This window comes from Lygodium microphyllum, chromosome 22 (genome assembly GCF_053477565.2).
Source record: "Lygodium microphyllum isolate KBCC chromosome 22, Lygodium_microphyllum_v1.1.10, whole genome shotgun sequence".
NCBI classification, from domain to species: Eukaryota; Viridiplantae; Streptophyta; class Polypodiopsida; order Schizaeales; family Lygodiaceae; genus Lygodium; species Lygodium microphyllum.
The window spans coordinates 123,908,304-123,933,403 of record NC_141156.1 but is presented as its reverse complement, the minus strand read 5'-3'; positions in this window follow the sequence as shown (position 1 = coordinate 123,933,403).

Below are 25,100 nucleotides of genomic sequence, written 5' to 3'. Positions count from 1 at the left end.
ATTTAGGGGCATTTTTGAGTCAAACTACATGTATTCTCCATTTTTATAATTAAAAGCTATGTAAAGTCCTAGGATTTAGACCTTCTTTAGGGGCTTTCAAAAAAAAAAGTAATTTATTTTAGAACAAACCTTATTTTTTCATGAACACTAGGGTATATTCTTCTTTGTTCCATCCATCCAAGCTATCCTTTAAGGGCTGCTATGATACCATCAATTCTTATGTGGATCTTTGAGGTGTTGATGTGACACATTTACCATTGAGTGTATTCTTTTGTGGGTTATAGAAAACAACTATAAGATATTCTCTATACATAGTTGTCAAGAAATATAAACTAACTATGTTTAAGTTCATATAGGTTCTAGCATATGAATGTGCCTATTTCTCAACATCCAAAATAATATGCAAGAGAATTAATTCAATAGACAAAAAATTACCATCACTTCTTGTATTACATAGTGTTACAAAATTGTGGAGACGATAGGGTACTCTATGTAGGTACTATGCAAGGGAAATGCAATCTCCAAAATCTCCAAATGAAGGTTGTTTTCTGTGGCTGCAAGCATACTATCATATGTATATATCCTTGTTGAATGGAAACTTGATGTATTTTTTTTCAAGTATAAACTCTTGCATGATAGGGTAGCCATCCATTCTTGTAGACCCTACTATAGCAAGACTCAGCATAACTTTGGGTAGGCTAAACCAAATCAAGTGTTTAATAGCTCTGTAGAAATCTCTTGTGGTTTACTTTGAGCTCATGTAAGTTGTACTTATCTGTAAATTAATTCAAAATTGACAAGACCTCAAAACAAAGAGCTAACAAAAAGTAGACTACAGTGAAATAGGGCTCCCAACTTGCGCCCTTTGTATCCAAAGATCATTGTGAAGATGTGGAGATCATCCAAAGATGGTTATTGACCTACATAGTGCCTTTTCCAAGCCCCTTTCCATCTACCTAGATCAAAGGGAAAGGTATCATTGTTGTCATCTAGTGGATCATTATCTAAGGACACATAGTCCAATAGGGCTAAAATTGTGAGTGCCTCATACATTGAATCTTCAATGACAAACATGGTATCATTCATTGGCCTTTGCATCAACTCATCAAGGGCCATCGTGCTATGTAGGGATAAAGCATATGGGGCTGAAATCATCACTACACTCACTACATTATCCCCAATGTCCATGACCAGTATGCTCTTGACTACTACCTCCTCATTGATGCATTTAAACTCGTGGTCCTCCTTAATCTCCACTTCGCATTTGAAATGAAGGCTTTTTGCTTGACAGGGTTCCATTGAGTATGTAGCTCATTATTCGAAGTAGAAGTCAATGGAAAGTTGGTTACAATGTGTTTAGCCTCATTTATAGTCTTGAAATTAGTACCTTGACATGTAGCATTGAGAGAAGGGCATGTAGAAATTCTTGGTTAGCAAACACAATTTTTTGAAGTTCTCCAAAGTTGGTCTTGATCAACCAATGATACCTTGCTAGATAGATTGTTGTCCCAATCTCTAAATAGTGGGCTAAATCCTAGACTCTATGTTAAGCTCGTAGTCTTTGTACTCATTCATATGATATTCCATATTAGCTTGGGATGACTGAACTGGCTGCATCCCCAATGATTGTTGGGAACCTTTGCAACCATGCTTCCATCCATACTAACTTTGATTGGCTGAAGTGGTTGAAATACTTCATTAGGTTCGGGGTGGAATACTTCAACTTCACTACAATATTGCTGCCCATGCCAATGCTCATCATGTCCATACCAATGGTCACGATGCTACTCATGGTGCTTACACCATTGGTCATATTGCTGCTCATACTATCGATCACGTTGATTACAATCCATACCTTCTTTATCCATAATTTGCCCTATTTTCTTGAAGCATTGCCTTGTTTTCATTCTCAGCCTTGCTTCTCATCGGTCAATTTGGAAGGTCGATTTGTCAATGGAATCCTTTGTTAAAACTGCAGTTGGGTCTTGTGACTAGTATTGCGCCATGTGCAGTATTGATGTTCCAAAAGCTCCTCTTCCTAACCTCTCAACAGATTTGTGAGGCTTGTAGTCATGCGTCTACAGTCGAATCCGTCCGGATTGGCCGGCGCTGTTGCAGAGAATCGGACTGAGCTTATGTCACAGGCAAAAGCCTCTCAAACTGCCAAGAAGAATGAAGTCCTCGATCAAGCTGAAGCTGTGCCGTACTAGCAAGGCTGAGGCACGACTGACCAAAGGGGGTGGCAATCCTCATTGCTACCAAAACTAAGCCAGAGGCAACACAATATCCTGGGACTGTAGGCAAAAGTCATGAAATAATGAAAACCTTAACCAAGCGTGAAGGCGCACGTAATTATGCATGCACTTGCTGCTTCCTTGACAGCATTGCTTGACCACCCTATGCAAACAAGAGAGGCGTACTTCTTTGCTCTTTCTTCAGATCTTGAAGGAAAAGCTCTTGTGTTGATCTTGCCAGCAAACAAGCTCCAAAGCAGGGACTGCAAAACGTTGAGTATGCCCAAACCCTTCATAATGATCTACTCAAAACTCCTCTTTCTGTAATGCTTGCAGGAATATTAGGTAGGCTATGCTTCTAGCCATGATACTGCTAGACTTCTCTGTCTCTGCACTAGTTGAGTGGTGGAGATAATGCTAGATCAAAAGGAGAAGCACCTTCAATGTTTGCAGTAATCACAGTTGCAGCTACTACAGAATCAACCAATCTCCCTTCTTCCATGTGGAAATCAGAGGGCCCTGGAGGATGGAGAGAATTTAACCCAGCCATGAATAGAAGAGAGAAAACAGAGATAGATGGCGAAAGAGAGATGATATTTTGATTGCATTGCTTACATCTTTATATAACTTCCATTGTGCATGATATGAAAGGTTACATGTGTCCATACCATTCTCGAGGCATGAAGATGCATTCACACCGACATCCCCCCTCAGCTGAATGCCGAGAGAAGACATGATGATTTTATTACAGTGCGTTGATCTTGTGCCTATATGGGATTGAAATTGTGCTCTCTTTTTTTTTGTCTGCCAAGAAGCAAAAGTGCAGAAATGAAAACTTAGTCTATAGCTTTATATGAGTAGCTATGACTTTACAAGTATCATCCTGGATCAAATTGGAATTGGTTAATGAAGTAGATGCAAAGAAAATATTTTTTCTTCACTTTCGCTTCCACTTGTGGTTCATGACCTGCACTGTTAACATTCCAAGATACTCAATAAAATTCTTCACTTTAACTTGTTCTATTTGAGCTGCATTCAATGCTTCCCTCCTCAAGTTGAAGGGAAGAATTTTCATGATATTGATTAGGAAAAGTATATGTCCATCAGTGAAAATAAGAATCATGGCAAGATATTGAATAATTGTTGAAACAAGATCATTCTATTGCTGCTTCCTCAACGCTAAACTTAGAAAAAACTCGAGATCTACACGATCAGAATCCAAAGAAAGAACTGAATATGAAATCATGACCTCATAAGAGCCAATTGAATCCAAGTGATGATGCCCTAATGGATGCCAAATCAGTTGTGTGACAATTGCCCAAGGAATTTGCAGTAAGGAGTTAGAACTTTGTGACTTTGCTATCTTTAGAGAGGGGATTGAACCCTTTAAAGTTTCCAAAGAGGAAGAGGGGATTGAACCCTCTGAATTTTCTTGTGTGTAAAGAGGAGCAACCTCTTTTATTGTTGCATGAATGGCTGCTTCTGTAGGCTTTGATATTTGAGTACCAATATGATGGAAACCATAAAGGCCATCGTCTTGACTAAGAAACTCCCAAGAATTTGTGTATGCTGTAGGAAATACTTTGTCTACAGGCTTTTGAGGCATGCTTGAAATATTAGTGTTGATGGCAGGAATTACATGATTGATCGTTACCTCTTTCTATTGAGTATTATGATCCCGGTTTCCAGTAGAATGAGGTGGGTGGGTAGTAATTACGTCAGCAGAAGTAGCAACATGATCACGGATTTGAGGAATATTCTCAGTGAGATCAGCATCGCCCAAACAAGGTGTTGCTGAATCCATGCATGTGCCTAATCTGGACGTTCATTCTAGTGATGACTTTTGTGACTACATTGAAGCTTGCTCTCATAGTCCATTGTGCTTAAGAAGTGGTGATCAAGAAGGAGGGTGAAGGACTTTGGATGCAACATCTATGGGAGCTTGAAAAGAAGAAGCTTTCCCCAAAAAATAATTGTAGTTAAAACTCCTTCTAACATCTATGAGTCCCTTTAAGACAAAATACCTCTAAAGGTTGCTTGGAAGTTGGCCACAACTTGCCATTTTAGTCCTTTCCTCTGAATTAGTCCATATCTCCTATGTTATAAGCCTTCAATAAGGCATGTTTCCTATTTGTAGAGGTCTTCCTAGTCACAACTACGACTTGTCAAAGGTTGTACCATTGTACTTGAGGAAAAAAAGATTCTTTTGAAAGATAATAGGTGAAAATGGACATGAAAATGCATAAAAATTTGAAGCCATGGAGAAAATTTTTAGAATTTTTTAAATAGGTGTAAGGTTTCACAAAAAATAAGACATTACAAAATGATGCCAATAGGGGGATTGCACTTTGCATGTATCTGTTTGCTCCTCCACAATACGGAACGAGAAGGACCCCTATGGAGATTTCGCTATGCTACTCTTGCACCATACCAGCTCGTCCACGATATGGAGTGAAAGGGTTTGTGTCGAAGATTATGCTTTGTCGCGCTCGTGCCGTATTAGCTGCTCCATGATATGACGCCACAATACGATGCGAATAGGACCCTACGAAGATTTGGCTTCGCTGCTCTCGCGTCATATCAACTTATCCTCCGCATGTCGTATCGATGATACCAACCAATATTTTTTTATTACTCTTCCTGTCACTTTCTCTCAGGCAACAGTGATGGCAAAGACAAAGCAGACAACTACCAAGGTTCCAATCTCCCCTAGAGTACCTGATCAACCAACAAATCAATCTAGACTCTCTTCTACTCAAGGAAGTGAGCTTTCCAAGCCAAGGAGAAAGAAAATATCTAGGTTTTACTATATGTAAAAGTGTTTTAGTGAGATAAGGAAGGCCCAGAGAGCTTTACAAAATGTCATTCGAAAGGCAACTTTTATTAGAGTTGTCAATGATATTTCTAATACATTATCAAGAGTGTTGACTAAAACAAGCTTGCAAAAGAAATGGTATCTTGCAACGATTCTTTGTCTTTAGGAGGAAGTTGAAGCCTTTGTTATTGACTTCATGAATAACACTTACATTGTTGCTGCTCATGCTCATAGGATCACCTTGATGAACAAAGATTTTAGTATGATCAATAGAATAAGGTACATGTTCAGACAAGGTATTGAGGCCCTTGCCCACTATTGATAAAAAAAGCCTTTGAGATCCTTAACATTCACCCAAAATTGTCTAGGAAAGCGAAAGAGGCAAAGATCGAGGATGCGATACATCTATACCCAACAAGGACCACATCCCAACAAAGAGTTTGTCCAAGAAGGAAAAACACAAGAGGTCATAGAAAATGAGGATGATATTTACAAGAGAAAAATTGATGTGCTTGGCTGTGTTAATTATAAGAGAATGGGTGAGGTGTATGAACAAATGGTTATTAATGTTTCTTGCACTTTTGAGGAAGAGGACTATCTTAACATATCTCTTGAGACAAGTCCATTTTAGTTGTTAAAAAGAGTATTCAATCGTCAAATTCTGTAGTTTTTCATTGCATAAGGTAAGGCATTTTGACTCTCAAAATTTTTAGTATATAGAATGATTGTGTTGTTGATTGCAAATAACACCTCTTTATTTTTTCTATTAGCTTTAGGGCATTGATTACATCTCTTAGTCAAGAAATCTCTAACATTATATCTATTGTTGATCCATTGTTATCGATGGAATTGTTTTTGAGATGTGGTTCAAACATAGCAATGTCTTTCAAAGCTTTTGATTCTAGCACAAACTACCATATTTTTTTTCCTTACATCGGATACACTCACCAAAGAAATTATCCTAATGAACTCTCTAAGTGGTATCCATGGACAAGCAAGAATGTGTGTTAAATGGAATACCGCTTGCTTTTTGGTTAATTATTTATTTTATTTGATTGTCTATTTTACTTACATGTTTCCATTTCCAATGTGCTGGCAAGCTCTTAACTAACTTCTTGGACACCACATATGAGGATATTGCTAATCCTAAAAAACCATATAACTCTCTCTAACAAGAAGTACCATTGCAAAGTCATACACATACTTGTGGATGGAGAGTGATTTTAAATGTCTGCAAGACAATAGATTCAAAGATACTCAAGATAGATGGGGTGAATGTAAGTCTCTTTCAGGTTTTTTTAGGGACCCTTTTTCAGTTTACCAACTTGTTACATTTTTTCTTGTAGTGCTAAGATTACCCTAACTCATGTATGCAGTGGATAAGGGAGCAATGTATTGAGTTAATTTTGGATAGGGCAATCACACTAGTTGATTCTGAATCCCCTCTAGAAAGCCACGGAACATGCATAATATATAAAAACCCTTCCCTCAGTAAAAGAACCCACAATCTGATCAGCATAGATAATGTCTGCGAACACCTTATGAATCACATGAAAGGTTCCACTTAAGATTTTCATAGGTTTCCATTCAATACTTATTGACAAAAATAAATCTACAACCAAGAATTCATTATTAGTACTTGCTTAAATGAAAAAAATATTACACATGCTATCAACTCAAGACTTACAATGTGTTTGTTGCAAAATATGCTCGCTTGGAGGCAAGCTCATGTCCTTGGCCATGTAAACATGCTTCACTTTGATAAATCACCCTTCATGCATAATTTTGAAAGAAATGATATGTCCCTTCCATTGATGTTTTATATCCTCTCATTTTCTTGTTTTCACCTTGTGAGAGTCTTTGCAAGAGGGAAGCATGGCAACCCAATCGTTTATGCTAAAGATCTTTGTCTCCCCAATTTTCATAAGCTCCTTGGCTATAAATGGTTCAAGAGTTTACTAAACAAGGGCGCCTTCTGGATGCCATACTTAAATTAAATTCGCAGAGAAAGAAGCTCATCAAGAAATGTGAATGAACTAAAAAGCAAAGAAAGAAGCTCACCGAGAAAGGTGAATAAACTAAAAAGGAATATTAAGAAGACTAATGAAAATATATTTGGGCGCCAAAAATTTCTCGACTTTCAAAAAAGTCATCATTAACATCACAACATCTTCATTATGCCCTTTGCTAGATTTTATAAGTAAATAAGGACTTTGGGACTACCAAAACATGTTAGACTTTGGAGATTTTGGCTAAAAAGGAGGAGAGAATCACGAAGTGGACTCTACTATCTCCAAAAAAGAGGAGACAATAATACTATATTCTTGCACACATGGCAAAACTCTCTTTGGCCCTTTTCTTAATCCCGTGATTAACAAAAGTGCATTTTTAAAAGTGTTTTTGACCCTAATGACAATAAAACCTATCATTTTTGTCACCTCTCTAAGATAAGCTAGTATGAACATCTTTCCATGCATTCATGAAACATTGTGCAACCTGATAATTTTTAATATTCACTTTAGCCTTTTGGCTTAAGAGTACATCTCAACAACTAACCCCCAAGAGTGAATTACACCAGGCTTTACTAGCCACAATCTAGCGCCTCATAAGTATAACTCAAGGCTCATCAAAATCAAGCCTTTTAAAATGACCAAATGCCAATCTATCAACTATATATTTAAGATCTTCCAAGCCCACCCCTCCTCTGCTTGTAGGGCCAGTAAGAACCTCCTAAGGGACTACAAACAAATTCCTCTTCTTCTAAAAAAACTAGCAAAAGAAATTAGAAAGAGATTCTAATTCCCTCCAACCACTAGCATAGGTGAATACATAGCCAGAAGTGGACTTTCTACTATCTGCATGTCCTACATAATCGAACTTTCTACTATCTACATTTCCTACAAACAAATTCCTCTTCTTCTAAAAAAACTAGCAAAAGGAATTAAAAAGAGATTCTAATTCCCCCCAACCACCAACACATGTGAATACATAGCCAAAAGTGGACTTTCTACTATCTGCATGTCTTTCATAATCGGAGTTTGTGTACCACACAACTCTTGTATCCTAGTTGCCATAGCAAATACACATATCTGTTGTGCCTTTCAGGTATCTCATGATACCCTTCATGGCATCCCAATTTTTCTTGCTAGGTGTAGCCATATAGCGTGCCACAACACCAACTGCAAAGGCGATATCTGGACGATTGGCTATCATGGCATATATCAAACTACCCATGGCTAATGCATAAGGGATCTTGGCCATCTCGGCCCTTTGCTCATTTGTCTATGGACAATCGGCCTATGAGATCTTCACATAAGAAGGTAATGGACAACTAATAGGCTTCACATCCTACATGCAAAAACACTCAAGGACTTTATAAAAGGAAAGATAATGCCATTAAGGATCATAAAAGGAGTCAATATAAACTTCAACATACTAATTCATTGTGCCAAAACTAGCTTCGAATGACTCTTCTTTTTAATCTTATCTTTGAACTTAGCAAGGAGCCAATCAACAAACCAACAGGGGCATCCAAATATCTAAAAATCTTTCCCTTTTCAATACATTTTAAACTAGCATTCTAAATAGAAGCAGACCTACCTACCCAATCAAGAAGCAAACACTCAATGTTCTCTCTACATATTAGAGAACTTAACACATTAGAATAACTCATAATAGGACTTCATCAATTCTTGGATAGAACAACCTCACAATCACAACAATGTTCAAATTGTTGTCAACAAACATTTGGGAAGTAAAACTTTGACCATTTGGAAAGGGTTGCCCTTCTATTAGGCCCAACTACACTTTGTAATAGACATGATCAAGCAATGGTTGAGTGATAATAACAAATGATAACGAAGAGACATGACCACCTTGGTGGATAGAATTCTTACAATCGAAGGTGTGGGTATACTATCCACTAATATTTATAATTGGAGAATTATTACTAAAAAATTCATTGACCATCTTATAGAAGCCAACGCTAAAACCATACTAGTGTAGCACTTGTTAAATCCATGTTGGTTACATAATATCCTTCTCCCAACCCCATAGAATGATAAATATCCCTGAAACCACAACTCAAGAGTAATTGAGTAACAATAACAAGCTACTTTAACCTTAAACCTGAAACCCTAAACCCTAAATCAAACATAAAATTGATTATAGCATCATGAATTTTCTTTGAGTAAACAAACCCATATTGAGGATTTTTTAATAGCTCTGGCAAATTGAATTCGATCCTTAACTTTAATGCTTAGCCATAATTTTATATGGGATATTTAGCATTGTAAGAGGCCAAAAGTACCTCAGTCTTCTCTTCAACTCATTCTTTGGAGCTAGCTTAATAATGCTCTAATATTCACTTCTAAGAAGAGAACTAATCTACCAAAACTAATTAATAAGCCTACACAAATCAACACCACAAAATGCCAAACCTTAGTATGAAAATTAGTGGGTATGTCATTAGGGCCAAGAGCTCTAGCCTTGTGTATCAAGGATAGTGCAAAGGCTATCTTTTCCTTCAAGAAGGGCATATCTAGGAACAATGATATTTCATGAGAGATAAAAAGCTTTGGTGGGGCCCAAAAAGCTCTTGACACAATCCAAGCAGTCATTCTGTAGCATACAAGCTAACCCCACAATAGATAAAAGATGTTTTTGAAACACCTTAGCAATCCCTTTTTCATCATGAACCAAAGATTTTGCAACGTCTTCAATCACATATGTCTTTCTTTTGTTTATCCTTCAAAATTTGGAAGACCTTTTGATTGGGAGCTTCCCCATAGAGAATGCCCCAGTTCTTCAACTGAATCTTAGTAGCTTCATCTTGATCATCGTCCCAAGTTTTAATGAGACTTTCAATGTTCTACAACAATTGAAGTAAAATATTGTCCCCATGATAGAGAAGAGAATCAAGAACATAAGTTCCACATGATGCAACTACAAGGAGACATTGTTGCCCCAATGAAGCCTTATTTCTCCCATGCCTTTTAGAGAATCTCATCACTAAATTAATGCATTTGTGTGAGTTGTTGAACAAATCCAACAATGATCATGAAGTACTTTTCTAGATGTTTCCAATTGTAGAGCAATTACTTTTCTCTTAGGAAAGAGGTGATCAACTTAAATGGTGGGAGGACCTTTAAATGTCCTCCTAACACATGTAAGTTGGCATTCGCCATGATAGAAGTACGTTCTCAATAAAAGATACCAACCTAGATAGAAATAAACATCTCAAATCATCATGCATACCTACATGCATAAAATCTATCAAGATGAGGATCCCTCAATGTGTTGTCATGGTGCCTATTATGCCAAGTAATGACCTTAGTACTATTAACAATACATCAAATAATATCCATCCCGCCCAAGCCTCACTATAATCACATGACCAACATCACCACAATGGAGCAAAGATGATTTGCTCTCAATCCTAATAGCTAACAGAGTTTCTCCTTTACCTCTATTCTAAATTGATAAACAATTTGTAACCCCTATCTTGTAAATTCAACATTTCATCATTCTCTAATTTTATTTCCTATAGACATACAACAATAGTCCTACATTTCTCCACAAGTCAAACACTTGTCTTCTCTCTACTCTCTGAACACAAGCCCTAAACATTCCAACTAATGGTGGTAAGCTTCCTATTACTCCTTTCCATATAGGTAGATAACTTAAGTATTGGTGTCTAGTTCTTCCACTATTGGAGCAAATATATTTGTGACTTCATGTGCTCTGTGTGCAATCTTCTTAAGAGATATCTTAGACCTTTTATTTTTAGATACATTATCTTTTTGGCCTTTTTCTAATGTGCTATCTCCCTTAGTATCCTAATTTTAATAGTCATTATTTTGCAACTTTTCTTTTCCTTACATAATACTTGTTGGACATCGACAAAAAAGACTTCCTTGCATAATACTTGCATAATCCTAAGACTTGAAAGATTCAACTTTACCTTTCTCCTCACCCACCCGTTGGGGGTGCACCTTATGGAACGTGCAAGATACTAGATGAGTTCAAAAGAAAGGGTATTTTGTTTCACAAAATTAAAAGGATTATATTTATAAAAATATTTTTACTTAAAATTTTAAGAAAAAATTGTAAGGTTAAAGTAAAAGGGATCATTTTATGGCCTTATAGCATGTAAAGAATGGGTATTTCTTAACACACGTTACATAGATGATTTATTATAGGTGCACCCCCTAAGCACCCACCTTCTTCCCCTCTTTAGTCACACAATCCTTTTTCTTGTTATCATCAGAACAATCTTTAGTATTCTTTGTTGGAACCATACCCTTATTGTAATAAGCTCTAACCAAGGGGCCTAAAATATGACATAGATAGCATGCATTTGGAAAAGATGAAAATCTGACTTCACATTGTAGTTCAAATTCATTATTATCCTGAATCTCAAGCACTTCTAGAGGTTCATTTCTTCTATCCCAAAGAATATATGCTTTACATTCTACCATAGGTTTGGAGGATAGAGGGGGAAGTATAAAACCTTCCTAGGTGATGAAGCAATGCTTCTAACATCAACTTAAAATATAGTGTGTAGACTAGGCAAATACATCCATATTGGGCTTTTAGTGAGGAGCATATCCTTTTATGAGAACCTTGCGAACCATGGTAAACAATGAATCAAGTTTCCCTTGAATCCAACAAAGTAGGAGATGATCCAATCCCTCTCCTGTTGGAAGCCAAGTAGAACATGATAGAAGCCCTTTCTAAAAAATCTATAATAAACTAGAAAATAGTGAGCCTATAAAGTGCTATTGAACCACCAATGCAATTCATCATCACTTGGGACTTTACCCATGAAGAAAAATAACAAACTAGCAATAAAAAAAATATAATTGCAAGCACAGATTCATTCCATGGGTAGAGAGATACAAGCATTTTGCACTCTCCTGTTTATCCCTTTTAAGGTCTTCCTCTTAATAGCATTAAGCCTTTGCATATCAGAAAATAAGAGCCTTCAATACTAATTTTACTATAACACTCATGTAAGTCAAAACCTTTAGGTATCATGGATTATGGAGTTGCAAAAGTTGAAGTTTCACCCTTTCATGATAATATTTAAACATTGTTTACATTTCGTTTGCTACCTTTATCCTATGATATGTAACATCACATTTAGGAAGAGAAAGAAGATTGTATGACTTGCAAAAGTTGAAGTTGCACCCTTTAATGGGAATATTTAAACATTTCTTGTGTTCATGTGCATTTGAAGTATTTTAATCAACCATCTAGAGTTACAAGTTTAAAGAGACAACATGGATATAGAGCTAGTTGAGCATATCACACTAGTAGTACGCTTATAGATACCATAAGCTATAGTGCACATAAGACTTTCTACCATTCTGCATGTTTTCAATATTTTAAATCATATGAAGTCTACATTTGTGTGCATCTCACTACTATTGTAAAACATTCATGACACTTAATTTTGTATTCAATCATACATGTCAAGGAAGTCCAATCGAACTCTCAAGTATATGTGTTCATTTCACTACTACCACGACATATACATGACACTTACATTGTGTTTTTAATGACGTAGTTTTAGGATATATAATTTAGAAGCTAGAACATTTAATATAAAAAATAAAATATAGTAACATATTGAGTCAAAAGCTCAATCTTTCTATCATGTATTAAATATCTTTGTACATGAAGAGATGAGCCTTGCCATGAGAAAATTTCCATGATGAATGTAATTATTCAGAAACTCCTAGTTCCACATTGATTTAGTTGGACTTGTTCATTAGTTTTCTTATATTCTTATCAACTTTTAGAAGTTTTTTGAGTTGTAGTTATCTTTTTTGACATATTCTCCTTCTATTTTAAGAGATTAATGAAACGAGTGTTGGTTTAGAGAGAGAGAGAGAGAGAGAGAGAGAGAGAGAGAGAGAGGAAAGAATTTAGTAGACACTTGTTGCATTTCATAGAAACCATATGTATTTAAGGATTTTATACCCATAATATAAAAATAGCAAGCTTCCATGTAGCTCGTTTGAATAGGGAAGTGACTGCAAGAAGGTGGTGAGGAGAGACAAACCTCTAAGGTAGCACATGTGAATAAGGTAGGGAATTATTGTGAATCCAAGGAGTTGGATTTCCTTGGGGGGCCTACAAAGAGTAACATAGTGGATATGGAAGGGATTGGAATTTTGTTGCACCATAAGCTAAGGCTTTTTAGAGGCAAGAGGAAAACCATTGCCTAGAAGGGGAAGAAAAGGATCTAGTTAGTTATTTCATGAGAAGACACCCATTCGGATGACGATGTCGTGTTGCTGCGCATCCGAGTCGTATACATCTCCATTTCTTTTGTTGTGCATTTGTGTTAATTTCTGCGTGTGATTCATTGTTTGTGTGATGCATTCTGATAATCCGCATCCAGTGTACATATTCCCTTAGTGCATGTGTATGATTTTGTTTGGATGCATGATGTGCGTGTATTAGAAAAATATGAAAAACTGATGCCAAAGGATCTTTGTCCTGCTGCTATTTGTTCTAGCTCTATGTGCAATGACAGTCTTTAAGATCACCACATGCTATACATCTCGGTATGAAGGTCAAAAACCAGGAACTTCAGGGTTGAGGAAAAAGGTTACTGTTTTCAAACAACCAAATGAAGTTACTTTTGTTTCTGCAGTCAAAGTTTGCTCCAACATGACAGCCTTGGTGCAAGTGTTTTGAAGATATGCTACAAGAAGGACATTTAAAGGAGGAAGCAGAGTTGCTGCAAGATATGCCTCTTGCAAATAATCTTGGTTGCTTGGATGTCAATGTTAAATTAATGCAAAAGGAATGGTGACATATTGCTAGCACAGCAATGCTTTGACAAAAATTATGCTCATGTCAGACTTTTATAAAAGTGCTGGAATGCAGGAAGAAGCTAATGAGATACAGAAGATGCGACAATGTTCCATGAGATTACATAAGAAGCTAGGAGAAGCTTTTGTTGAAATTGTCCACAGACTCTATGGTTTTGTGGTAGGAGACAAAAGCTGCATGGATTCTCGAGACATATACACAAAAATCAAGAGATTGGAGTTTCAGATAAATGAGGAAGGTCGCTTGCCTAATTTTGACATGTGAACAAGAAAAAGAAAAACTAAAAACAGAGGAGAAAAGGAAGGGGAAAAGAGACTAATTCGGGAGAGAATTCGAATAGTGAATGGAGGGAAGAACTGACGCCAGAGGAAAGAAAGCGGAAGGAAATCTTGAAGCGCTGGAGAACATAAAACTTCAGCACCGTGAAGGCAATCCTGTGATTCGTCGCCACCTGGAAAGTCTCCCGCTTCAGAGCTTTGATTCGATTTTAATTCTTGCGTATGAGAAGCTGGAGGAGAATGTTGACATCGCTGATTCACGTTCCCTTGCAACTCTTCTTTTAATTCGTGACATTCAGGTACGAAAAGGATCTTTGCCTGAAGTAAATGCGCCTCCAAAACTTCCAGAACGGATTCTATTCTGTGGTTGGCGACGAGACATACATGACATGATCAAGGTTCTAGATGCATTTCTTCCCAGTGGTTCTGAGCTCTGGATTTTCAGCGATGTGCATGTAGAAGAAAGAGAGAAAAAGCTCTTGGAAGGAAATAGGAGCTGAAGGGATGGGAGCAAGGGGATTGATCCGAAGAAAGACAGGTGGAGGAAAGAGGAAGGAGCCGAAATCGAGGGAATCGACCTCCAGATGAAGATGACAACTAGGAAGAGGAAATTGTGGTAGTAACGAGTCGAAGGAGGCTGATGAAGCTCTGCAAGATGACGATAGGGGAACGGATGAAAAACATAAAGTATCAGAGGTGACTGAAGGTGACATTGTGGAGAAACAAAGACGATGAAGCGAAAAACCAGTCAGAGAATTGGCCGCCAGGGAACATAGGGAACCAACGGTCAAGAAACGCATTCATCTTCAATTCTCCATCGGAACGATTCTTTCTGGATTGGCAGTCTGCATTATTGTTTCTCCTCAGGCTCAAGGAGAGCATACACAACAACAAGAGTTGTAGTTTGCTGGAGTGCAGGCTGAGAGGGTGGTACAGAGCTATCAAGCTCCCCCAAAATAGCGTCTAAATCCTCTTCTTCCTGTGCAGTTCTTGCGCAACAACCCTCCCCGTTTTCTTTCCTGCTTCGCTTCCAACATCCTCCAGCTTGACAGGAGAAGGCAATTATGCAGCAGAGTCCTGTAACTACCTCGTCGGTACAAGAAAGCAGCCTCTGCTGCTTCCTAATCGTCGCTGCCAAATATCCACTTTGATGTTCGTACCTCTGTTCACGGAAAGAAACAGAAAAGTATTGAGATAATTAAAAAGGGGCATCCATCACACTCGAAAATTCCTCTCCATGACAATGATGGCACCATAGCTGCCATTGGATTGGAGCCTTAATTGCAGGCATGCTATTATATTCTTCCTTTGGCTGAACTTGCATGGGAAGAGGGATTGAAACTGGAGTTTGGCATATGCTTTTCTGAGATACAATGTTTCTCCCCAGGCAACTCTCAGATTAGTTTTCATGGACTACAAGCAAATCCATCAAACCGAACATTGCCCAAGTTTCAGAAGAGTCCTCCTATCAATGACAACATTGCTCTCTACTTTTTGCCAGTGGTAAAGAAAGTCACACACGCTTATACATACCCCTGGTGGAAGCCCTCTAACTCATATACTTCAAGTGTTTGTTGCAGCTGTTTGGAGATGGAACAAAGCAGCACCTGTTGATGACACACTTCTGCATGAAGTACATGAACAAAATTTCACCCAGGTTTATGGGAGTTCAGCAATGCTGAGGTATAGGTGGCCCTTGATGTTGCTTTGATTTATACATGGGGTTGAAGACTAATTGTGAACCTTCTACTGTCTACCTTTGTTAACGGCGTGAAAGATTGAGCTTGCTTAAGAGCCTTGGAGTAAAGCCAAAAGTTACATGTTGAAGGACTTGAACAAAATTTGTTTGTTGGCAGTTTCTTTGTTGTAACTCTATGAACTTGATAAGCAATATAGTGTTCTTTGGCATTAAAAATTGAGATCTTCTTGTTAGCCTCTTTCCTTGCTGTATCTTGAACCCCGTGTTCTGCAGCTCTTGCACGAACTCTACGACACTTCTGGTGAACCCGACGTGAAAGTGCTGCGTCATCAGCAAGATGGGAGACTCGCAAGAAGAGATGACAGATGATAATGTTATGAAGAACCTGTTTCAGTCATTTACCATGTATATGCAGCAGCAAGCTCATGCAAAACGAGACAGTGATGCTATGGATGCTTTGAAAGCTGTCCAACAGGAGTTGAAGCAGTTTAATGGCCAGCAAGTGTCAACTTACCTGCATTTGTATGAAGAAAAGATGAAGTTTTTTGGGGTTTCTCAAGATGTTTGGAGCCACTACTTCTTGCGGATCGTGGTGCGCGCTCTTGAAGGTCGAATTGCAGAAATTCAAGAGGCACATGCAGGTTGGGCTGAATTTAAAAAGGCATTAAAAGATGAATATTTCCTGGAGGATACAGGTCTTATGAATCGCAAGAATTTTTTAGCATGGGTTTCTATGCCTAATAAGGGACTTTCTGTTACCGCTCTTCTGCGAGAGTTTGAAAGCTGTTATGATCAGTTGGATGGGACTGAACAGCAAGCTTTGGAGATGCAGAAAGTGGAGTTATTTTTGCAAGCTGTAGATGCTGATTTACAGGAAAAGTTGGATGATCTTTTGGAAGATCAAGCTACTGATTCAGGTTTAAAGACTGAGTGGAGACATGTCATTGATGTTGTGAATGCTCTTGTCAAGAAGCAGCGCAGGAGAGTAAGATTGCATCGAAATACAGGATCAGTTCCTGAAAAATCCTTGGAGACTTCTTCTTCTACCCCTGCTGCTTCTTTGCCTAAGCCTACTCCTCCTGTTATGAATCCACCAGTTCCTCCTGCTCCAGTGCCCTTATCTGTAGATGATGTTATTAAAGGCTTGGCGGATTTGACAATTGAAGCAGTCAAAGCTGAAGTTGGTAAGTTAAAGGAGCAACTTATGTCAGTACCTGCTGTAGCACCTGCTCCAGTGACTGCGTTTCGAGCTGGTCAAAGGAAAGGGCGACGATGTATTTGGTGTGATAGTACAGAGCACCAACACTGCAGAGATTGTGATGCTTTTCAGGAAGCACGTAAGAAGAATGTAGTGTTCTGGGGACAAGATGGGAAGATATGGCTGACAGAGACTGGCGCTCCTCTTGACACGAACTTTGGTAAGGGAGGTATGAAGAAGCTTGTTGATGATATGGCTGCGCGATCAGCTTATGTGAGTGTTAGAGGAGATGCTTCAGCTTTTGGAGTCCAGCTTGAGCAGAAATCTGATGGAGACTCTGCTTTATGGTCTTCTGCCTTGGAGATAGCGAGAAGAGGGAAAGTTCAAACTTCTACTATGACTTGTGTGGGCTCTAGCATCCGAGGAGAAACAGGATGGGATTCTCCTATTGACAGGTATTCTATTTTTGCTTATATGGCTAAAACGCAGGGTTTAGATGCCATGGTTGAGGAAAAGAGAAGAAGAGATGAGGAGGGTCCTAGCTCCTCCAAAAAGACTAGAGGGGGTGACTTTGTTTCACCACCTGTTACAGCTCCACCTATGCCAAATTCTCCAGCTCAAACAGGTTCTGATCAACCAATGGGAGACAAGCAGAAAGAAAAGAGGCAACCAAGAAAAGAGCCAGGATTCAAGCTCTTGTCAGACCTTGATACGCAAACGGATATGAGTAAGATTTTTCATGAAAGAATATTGAATAGTGAAGTCACTTTTACTGTTGGAGAGGCTCTTGGGATTGCTAGAAGAGAAATACAGGATCAGATGCAGGATCTTTTGCGGAGGAAACGACATGCGATGGAAGGACCTGCTTTACAGGGATTGTGGCATGGAGCTCTTGGGGAAGAGCATGATGATGCAGTGATGGTTGAGAATGCTTCTGTTAATCCGCAATCGGAAAAAATAGTGCAGCCTATGCAATATGAAGATGATGAGACCCCTATTCTCATTCCTCGCAGCCATTTTTCACGAAGTCATTGGGCTAGAGCAACCACTGAGACAGTGGTAAGGATTGGAGAGAAACAAATTCCCTTGATTGCTTTAGTTGATCATGGTTCTGAGATTAATCTTATTGCTCGAGGTGTTTATGAGAGTGGTAAGTGGCCTATGGATGTAGAGCATGGCTGGCGCATGAGAGCCGCCAATAATACTTCTGGTGATATGTATGCTGCTTGTCCGAGTATCAGAATTTCTATTGGTAATGTTGAAGAGGATTATCATTGCTTTGTTCAGGATTCATGCTCTTATCCGATTATTCTTGGACAGCCTTTCATTACAAAAGCAAGAATGGAAACAAAAGTGATGGATGATGGGTCATCTTATGCGCGGATACGCAGTAAAGATGGTATGCGAGCTGTTCAGTTTATGACTGTTGGGGTAAATCATCCGAGAAACAGGGACTCCTTGCGTGAGGCACCACTACCTGCGAAGGAGTTGGATTTTCATTAGGTACTGCTGTCTTGCGAGACGCTAGTGGTACGGAGCGGAGAAAAGAGGAGATCTCGCCTCCTGGCAGCCAGTCTTTCTCCAATAACTTTGTTGGGTTTACTTCAGATAGTTCAGTAAGTTATCAGAAAATTTCAGATTTGCCTAGAGCTGCCAGGCAGTACATTGGTCGTAAGGAGAAAGAGTTGAAGAATGCAGGTATCTTGCAAGCAGAAGAGCATGTGGATGGATTGTATGAAGGGATGTCTTATGCAGATACATTGTTTGAGATAAGAGCAATGCTGAAAACTGATGTATGCAAGGGTTCAAAGATCATACCTGTGTAAACCTTGGATATGTTTCAGGAAATTTCTGGTTTTATGCTGCAAATAGAGTTAGAGGCTGAGAAAACTCAGCAAACTGAATTTATGGCTGATCTTGATCAGCTAATAGAATTGCAGAGGGCTGAATTCATTCAGCCAATAGAGTTGAATGCAGAAAAATTTCTGCATACAGAGTTTTAGGATGCATCTATGCAATCCATAGAGCCGAGGGCTGAATTCATTCAGCCAACAGAGTTGAACGCAGAAAAATTTCTGCATACAGAGTTTCAGACTGCACCCATGCAGTCCATAGAGCTAAAGGCTGAAATTTTTCAGCCAACAGAGTTGAAAGATACTGAAAATTTGCAGAAATTGCAGCAAAGGAAAGAGTGCTTGAATGATGCCAAGGTTGACACAAAATATAAAACAGTTGATAAGAAGGTTAAGCCGGTTGCAGGCCCGCTTGCTTCTAATAGTGATGAACAGATTGAAAAAGCTATGAAGCAGCCTATGTTGAGGGATCCTGCAAATATTGGACATAAGTTTACAACTGAAACTCTTGCAGAATTGAAGATTGGAAATGATGATTTTTTGCTTCCAGTGGAAAAAGAAAGTTTTAGAGAGATGCTTGGACGTCATGGTAAGGCATTTGCTTTCTTTCCACATGAAATTGGCTGCATTAGTCCCGAATTGGTTGCACCTATGGTCATCTTCACTGTTCCTCATGTACCATGGAATATACGTCCTATACCTGTGCCTAAAGCACACTTGCCAAAGCTGATAGAGTTGCTGAATGAGAAGATTAAAATGGGGATTTTGGAACCCTCTTCTGCACCTTATTCTAACAGGTGGTTTACTGTACCAAAGAAGAATGGTACTTTGAGATTTATTCAGGATATGCAGCCCATGAACAAAGTGACAATCAGGAATGTGGGTACAGGTCCAGTTGTGGATGAATTTGCTGAGGCTTTTGCAGGACGAGCCATCTATTCTCTAGGAGACTTGTATTCAGGTTATGATCAGTTTCAGCTTGCCTTGGAAAGCAGGGATATTACTACTATGCGGACACCTATTGGTCTTGTGAGGATGTGTACCTTGCCTCAAGGTGCTACAAACTCAGTTGCTCATATGATGAATGCTATGCATAGAGTTCTTCGAGACTATATTCCGCAGTTTACCATGCCTTTTCTAGATGATGTGTCTATTAAGGGTTGTGCAGAAGAAGAAAAGAATGAAAGTCTTGATTTGCGTGGATGTAGACAGTTTGTGGCAGATCACTTGAATGCTTGTGAACAAATATTGACACGATTAGAGGAGGTAAATTTGACACTTTCAGGGCTGAAATCTGTCTTTGATGTTAATGAAGTCATCATAGTTGGGCATATGGTTGGATATTATGGCAGAAAACCTTCTCCTGCAAAGGTGGATGCCATAAACAGGATTGCAGAGTATTGCTCGACTACTTCAGAGGTGTGGAGATTTGTGGGAGCTTGTGTATTTTACATGATTTGGATTCCTCATTTTGCTCATATTGCAGATGTTCTCTATCAGCTGCTTCGAAAGGGGCAGAAATTTCATTGGGATGAGAAGCATTCAAAAGCCAAGCGTAAGCTCAAGAAGCTGTTGCAATCAGCTCCTACTCTACGTAAGGCGGATTATCAGTGTGGACAGCCGATCATGTTGACAGTTGATACTAGCCCTATTGGCATAGGTTGGGCTGTGGGACAGGATGATGCTAATGGAAATAGGTATGCAATCCGCTTTGGAGCTAAAGTTCTTAATGAGCGACAAAGGAGATATCCACAGATCAAAAGAGAGTTGTGGGGAGTAGTCACTGCACTGAAGTGTGACAAAGGGTATTTTATTGGAGCTTCAGTTGTTGTGGAAACGGATTGTTTGCCTTTGCTTGGCATGATTACTAGTTGCTCGACTCCAGATATAGCGATGCTTCGATGGATTGCCTATATCAAATCATTGAATCCAGAATTTCGACACATAGCAGGGAAAGATAATTCAGTTGTTGACATGCTATCTAGAGCGAGATATGATAATGAGGAGTCAATGCTTGCAGAAGATGATGAGACAGAGTTTGCTGCTTTTGTCCTTATTCATGATTGTCATGTATCTACTGTTGAAGCTTTTATTGAAGAACTTTATGTTGATGAGTGGCTGCAAATTGGACAGTATCTAAGTTCATTGACTCGAAGAGCTGATTGGACAGATGATGAATTCAAGAAAATCAGAAGGAAGGCTTATGGGTATTTCTTGAAAGATGGTTTTCTTTGGAAGCATCCAAGAAAAAGAGGAGGCTTGCCCTTGAGAGTAGTTTGTGATGTAGCGATGCAAATACAGATTATGCGAGAGTTTCATGAGAGCTCATGGGCTGGACATAGAGGTGTGTGGGCTACTTATGAGAAAATCAAAGAAAGATACTGGTGGAAAGGGATGTATAAAGATGTTTCTCACTTTGTGGAGACTTGCAGGGACTGCCAGCTTTACTCTTTAGCGCGACATCGTGATGAGCTGCATCCGACTTATCCACTATGTATGCATTACAAGTGGGTGGTAGACTTGGTTACTTTGCCAGTGGGACTTTGGCAGATGAGATATCTTGTCTTGGCTAGGGAGGATCTTACAAACTATGTTGAAGGTAGACCGTTGCGGACGAAGACCACCACTACAGTATGTAAATTCTTGTTGGAAGAAATATTTTGCAGGTATGGATGTATAGGCAAGATTACAGCTGATCGTGGAGAGCTAGATGCTGATGAAGCTAGAGAATTCTTCTCACGGCTTGGGATTAAATTGGCTCTTACTACTGCCTATAATCCAGAAGGAAATGGCAAAAGTGAAAGAGGACATCCGCCAATAGTTAAAGCATTGGCAAAAGCTTGTAGAGGTCGGATTGGAGATTGGCCGAGATTACTTCCTTTTGCATTGTGGGCTGATCGCTCTACACATAGTGTGACTACTGGATACATGCCTGCGGAGTTGATGTATGGGCAAAAACCTGTTATGCCTACTGAAATTTGTGCTCTCACTTGGAGTGTTCTTCCGTGGCATGATAATTTATCAAGGGAAGAGCTGTTAGCCCTTCGGATCCGTCAACTAGAGAGAAGGACAGAAGATGTGCAGCTAGCCGTTGATTGTTTGAAGGCAGCTCGTCTCAGAAATAAGGACAGGTTTGATTTAAGGCATCGCTTGAGGCCTAGAACCATAAAAGAAGGTGATTGGGTTCTAGTCTATGACAGTAGTCTAGAAAATCAGCATAGTAGCATGAGAAAAATGGTTCAAAGATGGTTTGGACCGTATGAAGTGAAAAAGGTTTTTGACAATGGTACCTATGAGCTGGCTGAGTTAGATGGAACAAACTTGAGGGTGCCTATTGCTGGAAAACGAGTTAAGATTTTCAAGAGAAGAGAAGATGAAGAATATGCACTTGAAGCATTGACAGAAGAAGAGCAGATAGAAGAAAGACAAGCAGAAGAGACAGAAAACATAGATGATGAAGCTGATGGAGAAACAGGTCTACTAGAATCAGAAGATGGACTCGACCTGTTTGTGGAGTTGAATGATCCTGGTTAGTTGGCACATCCGGAGGATGCGCAGGTTTAGAGGGGGTGGATGTCGTGTTGCTGCGCATCCGAGTTGTATACATCTCCATTTCTTTTGTTGTGCATTTGTGTTAATTTCTGCGTGTGATTCATTGTTTGTGTGATGCATTCTGATAATCCGCATCCAGTGTACATATTCCCTTAGTGCATGTGTATGATTTTGTTTGGATGCATGATGTGCGTGTATTAGAAAAATATGAAAAACTGATGCCAAAGGATCTTTGTCCTGCTGCTATTTGTTCTAGCTCTATGTGCAATGACAGTCTTTAAGATCACCACATGCTATACATCTCGGTATGAAGGTCAAAAACCAAGAACTTCAGGGTTGAGGAAAAAGGTTACTGTTTTCAAACAACCAAATGAAGTTACTTTTGTTTCTGCAGTCAAAGTTTGCTCCAACATGACAGCCTTGGTGCAAGTGTTTTGAAGATATGCTACAAGAAGGACATTTAAAGGAGGAAGCAGAGTTGCTGCAAGATATGCCTCTTGCAAATAATCTTGGTTGCTTGGATGTCAATGTTAAATTAATGCAAAAGGCATGGTGACATATTGCTAGCACAGCAATGCTTTGACAAAAATTATGCTCATGTCAGACTTTTATAAAAGTGCTGGAATGCGGGAAGAAGCTAATGAGATACAGAAGATGCGACAATGTTCCATGAGATTACATAAGAAGCTAGGAGAAGCTTTTGTTGAAATTGTCCACAGACTCTATGGTTTTGTGGCAGGAGACAAAAGCTGCATGGATTCTCGAGACATATACACAAAAATCAAGAGATTGGAGTTTCAGATAAATGAGGAAGGTCGCTTGCCTAATTTTGACATGTGAACAAGAAAAAGAAAAACTAAAAACAGAGGAGAAAAGGAAGGGGAAAAGAGACTAATTCGGGAGAGAATTCGAATAGTGAATGGAGGGAAGAACTGACGCCAGAGGAAAGAAAGCGGAAGGAAATCTTGAAGCGCTGGAGAACATAAAACTTCAGCACCGTGAAGGCAATCCTGTGATTCGTCGCCACCTGGAAAGTCTCCCGCTTCAGAGCTTTGATTCGATTTTAATTCTTGCGGATGAGAAGCTGGAGGAGAATGTTGACATCGCTGATTCACGTTCCCTTGCAACTCTTCTTTTAATTCGTGACATTCAGGTACGAAAAGGATCTTTGCCTGAAGTAAATGCGCCTCCAAAACTTCCAGAACGGATTCTATTCTGTGGTTGGCGACGAGACATACATGACATGATCAAGGTTCTAGATGCATTTCTTCCCAGTGGTTCTGAGCTCTGGATTTTCAGCGATGTGCATGTAGAAGAAAGAGAGAAAAAGCTCTTGGAAGGAAATAGGAGCTGAAGGGATGGGAGCAAGGGGATTGATCCGAAGAAAGACAGGTGGAGGAAAGAGGAAGGAGCCGAAATCGAGGGAATCGACCTCCAGATGAAGATGACAACTAGGAAGAGGAAATTGTGGTAGTAACGAGTCGAAGGAGGCTGATGAAGCTCTGCAAGATGACGATAGGGGAACGGATGAAAAACATAAAGTATCAGAGGTGACTGAAGGTGACATTGTGGAGAAACAAAGACGATGAAGCGAAAAACCAGTCAGAGAATCGGCCGCTAGGGAACATAGGGAACCAACGGTCAAGAAACGCATTCATCTTCAATTCTCCATCGGAACGATTCTTTCTGGATTGGCAGTCTGCATTATTGTTTCTCCTCAGGCTCAAGGAGAGCATACACAACAACAAGAGTTGTAGTTTGCTGGAGTGCAGGCTGAGAGGGTGGTACAGAGCTATCAAGCTCCCCCAAAATAGCGTCTAAATCCTCTTCTTCCTGTGCAGTTCTTGCGCAACAACCCTCCCCGTTTTCTTTCCTGCTTCGCTTCCAACATCCTCCAGCTTGACAGGAGAAGGCAATTATGCAGCAGAGTCCTGTAACTACCTCGTCGGTACAAGAAAGCAGCCTCTGCTGCTTCCTAATCGTCGCTGCCAAATATCCACTTTGATGTTCGTACCTCTGTTCACGGAAAGAAACAGAAAAGTATTGAGATAATTAAAAAGGGGCATCCATCACACTCGAAAATTCCTCTCCATGACAATGATGGCACCATAGCTGCCATTGGATTGGAGCCTTAATTGCAGGCATGCTATTATATTCTTCCTTTGGCTGAACTTGCATGGGAAGAGGGATTGAAACTGGAGTTTGGCATATGCTTTTCTGAGATACAATGTTTCTCCCCAGGCAACTCTCAGATTAGTTTTCATGGACTACAAGCAAATCCATCAAACCGAACATTGCCCAAGTTTCAGAAGAGTCCTCCTATCAATGACAACATTGCTCTCTACTTTTTGCCAGTGGTAAAGAAAGTCACACACGCTTATACATACCCCTGGTGGAAGCCCTCTAACTCATATACTTCAAGTGTTTGTTGCAGCTGTTTGGAGATGGAACAAAGCAGCACCTGTTGATGACACACTTCTGCATGAAGTACATGAACAAAATTTCACCCAGGTTTATGGGAGTTCAGCAATGCTGAGGTACAGGTGGCCCTTGATGTTGCTTTGATTTATACATGGGGTTGAAGACTAATTGTGAACCTTCTACTATCTACCTTTGTTAACGGC